General features: G+C 58.5%; 1 protein-coding gene across 11 annotated transcripts in view; it reads right to left on the reverse strand.

The window, feature by feature from the left end:
• LOC113208007 (kinesin light chain) overlaps nt 1-8,486 on the reverse strand; it is a 78,804-nt gene that overhangs the window by 30,640 nt on the left and 39,678 nt on the right. The window contains exon 1 of one of the 11 annotated variants that reach the window (XM_026424830.2): nt 4,737-4,902. The exons of 9 other annotated variants lie outside the window; for them this stretch is intronic. The gene's annotated coding sequence lies outside the window, so the exon portion shown is untranslated. One more of the 11 variants, XM_026424831.2, reaches the window with a different exon arrangement.

Here is an 8,486-nt window from a genome sequence, read left to right on the forward strand (position 1 = left end):
GGGGGACGGGGAGAGGGAAAGGAAGGCGGGGTGAGGGCACGTTGGGAGAGGGGGGACGGGGAGAGCGCAGGGCGTGTGTCGGCCTCCCCGCCTGGCTCCGCACCTGCCCCAGATGCACTGGCGGTTGGTCGGGCCGAATCGGGCGGTCGTTTACAGAGATGGTCCCTCGCCCCCTTTAGCCTTTCGCTCGCTCCGCACAAGGGCAGCTGGCGCGGGGCCCGCCCCTAACAACAAAGCACCACGCGAAGGAGAGCGGGAAGAGGACGGGACGGATGGAGTGGCAGGAGGCGGTACCACGAATCGCCATCAGCCCCGAACAAGAAAGGCACTTTGCTCTCCTAACGGCTGCAAATACATCACGGACAGCGGCGCGCGTAGGAGAGCGGCCAAGCAGTGTGCGCCGGCCCCCGCCCCGCGCCCCGCCAGATCGAACGCCAAACTTTGCCTGTGACACCTCTCTTTTCGTTTCCTGCATCCGTCCCAAAAAAAGATCCTCCTTTCCCCCTGCTGCTCAGCCGGGCGACCAAATTGCGACAGCAGCAAAAGAAAGAAAACGAAACAAAGCTCGGGGAGAAGGGAGGGAGGGAGGGACGGACGGACGGAATGACAGATGAACCCCTAGCTCCGCATGGCGGAGCGGCGCGTCGCGTCCCCTGCAGCAGTCGCCACGAACCACGTACGTTCTTACGCGTACATACATTCTACTAAACGCAACAAAAAAAGGAAAAAAACACTCATGTGTGTTTATTTTGTTTTGTGAGTGAACGCGGTGGACTGTTTTTTTGTCACCGTTCGTCTGCCGACTGCCGTACCACCGGGTCCAGACCGGGTCCGACTAGATGTCTGCGGCTCGCTCGGCCGGCCCATCATGGCAGGCTGGCTGGCGCCCAGGCTGGTGCGCGAGCGGAGAGCGAATGTTAGCTCGCCGGGTACAAGGAGCTGACAGCAGTTTCGGGAACGCTTCCAACTTCGCACCAAACTGAGTTGAACTGACCGCGCCGGCCGTCCCGAGCGGTGTAACGGGCGCCAGAGCCGAGCCAGAGCGGGCGAAGAGGGGAAGAGAGAGATTGCTCCGGCTCTCTCTCTCTCTCTCTCTCTCTCTCAGGTGAAAGAGAAGTGGGCGCGAGGGGACGGAAGGGGGCGCGAGGCACAGGTGCACTAGACTGTTGTGGTTCCGCGCTGCACTTCCGCTCCCCCCCCCCCCCCCAATCTTCCACGCCGCCTCCCTGTCCACGGCCATCATCGAGGCTGCCGCAGTCCGGTCCGACCCGACCGCTGCACTCACCAGTCACAGGCGCCCAGCAGCACCTTTTCACAGCTTCCAACACTTTACAAAAGCAGCCGCAGCTGCGGCTCGCTGCCGTGTTAATTGCACGGCACTGTATTGTAAGTACTTCTCCCTCGCGCCGCCCGGGAATGCCGCTGCCGGGCTCCGCCGCTACCATGGCGCCCCCTTGTTCCTGCAGCTGTCGACGGCGGGGACTCGACAGAGCCAGGCTCTGGGTGCACCACTCGGCGGGGAGCGGTTCCGCTTCCGCCCGCCCCGCCCCACGGAGAGAGAGGTCTCCTCTGTGTCTGTGTCATTTTGTTTTGGCCTTCGCTGTGTCGGCGGCATCGTTATTGAGCACGAGAGGTTATTGAGCAGAGGCAGCCAAGAGGCGGCGCGCTCACGACACAACCAACGATGACAACGACTTGGGCGTTTCGCGCGCCCTTTTGACAATCTGACACCAAACTAGTCAGTAGACTCCGCGCCCAGTCACTAGTCTAACGGCGTCTGTTCGTTCCACGCAAGACAGGCAAAAGATATGACTGAAGGCACGTAATGTTGTTCTGCGACTCGAGCTGCTCGGCGTGCCGTAGCGCGCTGCCGAGGCAGGCGCTTCCTTTCCCCTCGTTAGCAGAGAGTGTGCTCCCCCTCCCTCCGGTCGGATCCCTTTCAAATCAGATCGGGCTGCACTGCACAGCAGAGCGGTGCTGTGTCCCAGTCCCGGCTCGCCCTTTCCCAGCTCTGCCTTCGCCTTGGTTGCATATCTTCACTGCGGAGGATATGACCTCTTTAGCCGGAAATGGAAAAGATTCGATTCGTTGCTTTATAAGTTTCATGTATTACTTTATGTATTACCACACGTACTGAATGGACGGATACGATGTTGTCCATAAAACGGCAACCTCTTTCGTGCACATGCAGGATAGAAACAAATTTCCTACATCACTAGATGCCTTTTTTGGCGTAGATTGCATTTATGAAAACAGATTTTCAAAAAACATCACATACAAAGCCTAAATTTTCGATTTTCATTTTTTCGAGGTTTTAGACGATTTTTCCCATAAGAGCTAATGCATAACTTTGAGCTCGTTGCGCGATCGGAAAATATTGTCCGATTTCAAAATAAAAAATTGCACTGGATTCTACATCTAAAAAGACAACTTTTCCGCATACCCGCCATATCAATATCTCAAATCCCTTTTTTTCGCTATCCTCTAATGCACATAAAATGGTGACTCCTTTCACAGAAAACCATCTTTGATAGCGTTCGCGAGCCCGACCAGTAATCACAACAAAAGCCACTCGCTTCATGTTATTTTTTGGGCGGGTCGGTCCGCCTTGCCATTACAACAGTATCCTCGCCGCGGCAGCGGTGCGGTGGGCGCAGCCAGCCGGCCGGAAAACACCGTCAAAAAAAAAAGAAGTTTCTTAGCTTCGCGTTGCGTCAGTGCTGCGCCGAAGAGTTCCTTACAAGGGAACCTTTTCAGGTGTAAATCTCCGATTTCGTTGAAACTTGGAAAATTTGAAGGTTATGTGTGTAGAAATCGGATGGCACTTGAAACTTTTCCTAAACCTGACATTCAGTTTTCCCCTATATAAGGTGGGAGTAAGGTGTTAAAAAAAAATATTTTTTGAAAAATGTAAAGCAGTGTTCTAAGGGGTAACTTGTCAAAATAGCGCCCTTTGGGCCAAAATTTCGTCCGTTTTGCTCTATTTTGAACCGTTGAAGCGGTAGAGGGATATTTGGAGCAAAAAACAGTGTCAGGCTTAAATAAACCCCTAGTAAATGTTAAGTTTAGGAAAAATTTCAAGTGCCATCCGACTTCTATTATGATAACCTTTAAATTTTCCGAGTACCAACGAAATCGGAGATTTACACCTGAAAAGGTTCCCTTGTTAGCATCGGGCTGGGCCGGAGCGGGTAGAGTAGAGGTCACCCGCACGGGACCAGGCGGCAAGGCCGAGTGGGGAGCAGAGCACAAACTCGACCAGAACACGGCGGGCAAAGAAGTATCGCACGTACTAACCCGCTCATCATCGAGTGGTACGATGGCTGACTGCTGACTGTGTGGATACTTAGTTGTTAGTCGTCATTCGGACTCCAATTCTCTTGCAAAACCCATAACGACGTCAGTGTACGTGGCCAGTGCACCTCTGGCAACCGCAGTGTCTTAAGATAATTGATTCCGGCCCGCAAGAAGTCACCCAGAAGGTACGTCCGTTCTCCTCAGATTAATCCAGCAAATTACGGAGGATGGGCGCCTGGCTAGGCCACTCCGCAGTGCACGCATGCATTGCAGGCAAGATGTGGCCTACCCACCAGGCGCCATGAGAGCTGACTTTGTGGCAATTGCGTAAAACGGCGACGTACACTTGCTGGGTGTCTCCTAGGGTGGCGGCGCTGCCGTTGTTTGGCAGGGTACAAGACAGCACGGTTGCCCCAGTCCGCGCCGCACCGCGCGCCGCACGCCCCCACCAGCGGCCGCGCGCCGTGGCGAGCCGGGCTCTAGAGCCGGGCCGGACGCGAGCGCCAGCAGCGCGCCAAGCGCTCCGTTTGACTTTCACGGTCATCGCACTTGGAGGAGCTGGCGGGATAATACACCAAAGAGGGGAGGGAGAGCGGGGGGAGGAGGGAGCGGGGGGAAAGGGGCAGGCTAAAAAAAATCTCTCGTTACGGTGCGTCTCTAATGTCAGGCGCACAGTGCGCGCGCCTTCGAGCCTTCTGGACCACGGTCTGTCGCCGCACTTTCACCAAGCAGCAGCCGCAGAGGCGCCACCGGACGGAGGAGCACCAGTCAGTGGGGAGAGCGAGAGAGCCTTCAGAGGGGAGCAGCTGCGGGCGTGCTGTGCTTGGGCGTGCTGGTGAACACGGCGTCCACATGCCGGGCAGTTTCTTCGTGGTTACGCTCCGAGTCGCACGAATTCGTGCTACGTGTAGCTTTGGCTTCCCACCCAATGCCGTTCAGTTCAGGAGTACACCAGGTGGCTGGTTAACAACTCGCACTTCTATACTATGCCACTATGCAGGCGTGCGTGCGGGTCGCCCCGCGTCGCTCAGGGCCGCAAGCCGCCTAAAGGCCAACCCGCCCGCCGGCCTGCATGCGGTTACATTTGTAACTGTGGAAGTGCGCGGCGCTGTGATCAGCCGCTTGGTATGTTCGTGAAGGGCACGGCGCACAGTACACAGAGCGCACACCGCTGGCGACGCTGCTCGCGGCGGCCTAGGCCCGCCTGGCCTTCCCTCTCTCCTAGGGTGGCCCGCCGTCCCGCCGTGGGCGGCACGGCCGCGCGCACGACTGGACCAGATGGGATGGCCCACTTACACTCGCCGAAAAGACAACACCAAGAGAAGCGCGTAATCCGTTCTTCCATTTCCCCTCGCTTTTGCAGCACTGCGAGTTTTCACTCGAACAACACTTGACACACGATGAGCACCACGGCACAACGTTATTTGGAGGACGGTTACCGTTGGGTCCTCGTGGCCGACGCGCTGTCAGGGCCACCGCCAGGTAACCGCCTGTGCCCCGCGGTGCCGACGGGAGGCGGAGGGTGAGGACGGCGCGGCGGCGCGGGGGCCTAGACCCGTGGGCTCGGCTGCCTGCCTGCGGACTGGCTGGACTGACTTGACTGACTGCGGCAGCGCGGCTTGGCGCGGCGTGGCGTGGCGTGGCGTGGCGCGGCGGCGGCTGGTGCCGAAGGGGGGCTCCCCCCGCGCCCCTTCCACGGCCCCCCTCTCCCTGGGCGCGCGCCCGCCGCCGGGCCCGGCTGACTCACCCAGGCTGACTCACGGCTGGACACGCTCCGCACGCTGCGCAACGCTCCAGCAGCAGACAGCCAGCGCCTTCCTCTACGGGACCCGCCACAGGCCGGCTGATTTACCTCGCTGCCCCGCTCCGCGATTGCAAACGCCCCCCCTCCCTTCACTTTACGAGAGGCTTCCCCTCATCAGATTAGCCGAGCGGCACAATTTTCTCCTCGTGGTGCGGATTTCCAGGCGACTGGGGCGACAATCCGCTGCGGCAGAGCGTCGCAAAGGCTTTCGCCGGCTCCCCGCCCCCTTTTCTCTTTATCGCGGGCGGCACTGAGCGAGCCATCAGGGCCCCTCCGCGACGACCCCGGGCCAGCGGCGCCCGAACCTCTCGGTCTTTTTCACGGCCGCTTTGCCAGGTCCTGCGGCATCGCACCCGGGAGAAAGAGGAAAGAGAGAACGAGGGCGCCTGCACAAACGGAGGAAATAGAGGTTGCAGGTTGTAGACTCGCGCACACTCATACTGGATTTTTATTCGTACGGTTTAGACAACCGAATTTTTTGCACACATTTCTGCTGTTATTTGAACACATTTGAGCATGCATTTGTACGAAATTATGCATTGTGCACAAAAACAAACAAAAATACACTAAGCGTGCGCCTGCGCTTTGCTGTACTTCACTGCGGTTGCTTTGCACGACAAGGCACGCGGTGCCCGGTTGTCTCCTTGGCCGACCTCTACCTGCCTCCAGCAGGCTCGACGCTTACCTTGCGGCCGGCGGACCCCGTACAGTCGCGCATCACAAGGCGACGGAGGACCACCGGCTGGCGTCGGCGCGCCGAGCAGCACGTTTATTTCTTATCTCCCCGAGCCAAATGAACCGCAATAACTCGTCGCGGTGTGGGTGGGCGCGCGCGCGCGGGCCGCGGGCGGGGGCTCAAGGTCCAAGGAGCCGCGAGGGAATGCGTCCCGGGGCGTCGCGGGGCGTCGCGGGGCTTCGCGGGGCGTCCCTGAGGCGTCCCGGAGGCGTCCCGGAGGGGCGCACACAGGTTGAGGAGGTGGCGGCGCGTGGCGGGACCCACTTTGTCACGTCACGCGTCGCCAGCAGCGCCGCGCCTTTCCTTCCTCCCGCCACCCTGCGCGGCACCCCAACCCACCCCCGTCACCATCAGGTCACGGATTCGCGCCTGGCGTGACGTGGCGGGGCAGCGCCCCACGGACGGGGGAAAAATATTTTAGGGTAAGGGGAAACGAGTGGGGGGCAGGGGGACAAGAGCGCGCGCGAGGTATTTCCAGGACGGTTTGGGGGGCGGGTCACTATAAGGGAGGAGGGGAGGACCTTGAGCAGGGGCCAACAGGGGCGAGGGGGGTGGCGGCGGTGGCGGCGCGCTGCGGGTGGAGAGCTAAAGAAAAGGGACTACCGACTACTGCCTTCAATCACTAGGATGGAGCCACCTACAACAAACACAGAGGGGTCGACAACAAAAGAGAACAGGGAGAGTAAGTAGGCCGCGGCCCGGGAAAAAAAAGGGCGCAGGGGGCTTCAGAGCAATCGCCCTGAGTTTTGCCACCCTTCAGATGGGCGCAGACAAGGGGTGTCAAATGAGAGGATGCATTTTCTTTAACGTAGATTCGACGTTAAAATAGTCGAATAAATGTAATTTTGTCCCGAATATACAAATCTTTTCGATATATTTTGACGTCGATTGGGTGGACCCCTCTGCAGGAAAATGGTGCCAAAACTCAAAGCGTCCTGCAAAAGTGCGACATAGGTCGCACTGAAACCTGGCTTAAGCCGAACAGCTTTTGCATGAACACCCCAAATTTACAGTGTACAGATTGTTTCTGACAAATTTTGGGGCAAAAGTGCATGATCGTACAAATGAATGCACAAACATGTTCAAATCAACGCATAAAATGTGTGCAAAAAATGTGATGGCCCAATCTTTTACAAACAACAAAGGATACAGTTAGTGTGTAGGGCCACGGCCACGCCACGCCTTCTGTCTGCAAAACAAATGGACGGAGAACGGCGGGCGGGCAGAGACAGACACGGGACGTACGGGGGCGAATGAAGGTGAAGCGACGCGAAATATGCCTAAAAGTGCCACGCTATTTTGTTTGATGCCAAGGACAGGCATAAATTCCGCCCGACAACGCGCGGTGTGGCGTCCTGGGAGAAAGGAAGAAAGAGAGAGAGAGAGAGAGAAGGGGCGGCGAGACACAGATAGAGAGGAAGAGAGACGGAGCATGGTGACGTATGATGATGGCCCGCTCCGCTACCCGTGTGCCGCACGTTGTGACGCGGGGCCGTGTCGTGCATTACCGGCATCAAGAGGCAAATAAAAGGCGCAAACGACGCGTCGTGTTGGACGTGATGGGGACACTCGGCAGCCAGCCGGTCATAGTCATCCGAAAAGAAAAGAGAAAAATACACTTTAAAATCAGCGTATTTTATTTATAGTTATCCAGTTATCCCGTACCGTACTGCTGCTGCCTGCAAGTCAAGTCAATCAGTGTCGGCATGTTCGAAAAGACATTAGCACCAGACTAAGGGGTCCCCCACCACCACCCAGCGTCTAATTGGCACGATAACACGGACAGCAGAGATAAGAGTCACCTGTCAAACTGACACCCGTTCTGACGTCGTGCGAGACACATTCAAGTGAGCGATACTCGAGGCGGGCGCAGGCCGCCCCCGGCGCGGCGAGTAGAAACTAATGGAAAACAAATGTTGCTCGTCAGCCGTGCACGGTGCGGTGCACGAGCCACAGGCAGGCGCCTCCTCGAGGGAGGGAACACAACTTCGCAATCTCGGCCCGCGCCGGCTCCTCCCCCACCATTGAAATATTTAAATTTTAAATCACCGGGTGAGGTAGCGAGCAAAACTGTAGGCGGCGGCCGAGATGGAGGACGGAGGACGGAGGACGCCGCTACCGCCACTGGGCTGGGCCCGCTGGGCCATCACGCCTTGAGGAGCGGTGGGGCCGGCGGGGCCGGCGGTCGCCCCAGACTGCATAAACAGGTCGATCGCCAAAGTTAAATGACTCGCGCAGCCCGTCTAATACCCGGGTGCCGACCGCCCACGGCCGGGGCTCACTTCGGGCTCAGGTGGTCGAGAGGGGCGCTAAGACTCGGAGAGGAAGGGGAAATAAGGGTATCGGGTACCTCTGCGCGGGGGGTTCTCCTTCTCCTCCACCACCACAGCGGGAGGTCAAGTCCCCCCCCCCCTCTCTCATCGCCAGAGGCCCTAAAGTACGACCAGCAGCACACCAGTGCGCCTGGCATGGGCCCGGAGACAGCCCCGGCCGGCGGCCCCGAGCCCTTGCCTTGCAGCCCTTGCAGCCCAGGCCCGGGCCGATTCGGGTATTATGTTGACTCTACCTCCGTACGCCCGGACTTAAGTCGACCCGGCTCTACCCCGCCGCTGCTGGTGGCGCCACCAGTTTTCGCAGGCTTCCCACCCG

Source organism: Frankliniella occidentalis, unplaced genomic scaffold (assembly GCF_000697945.3).
Source record: "Frankliniella occidentalis isolate FOCC.00 unplaced genomic scaffold, Focc_3.1 Scaffold36, whole genome shotgun sequence".
Lineage (NCBI taxonomy): Eukaryota > Metazoa > Arthropoda > Insecta > Thysanoptera > Thripidae > Frankliniella > Frankliniella occidentalis.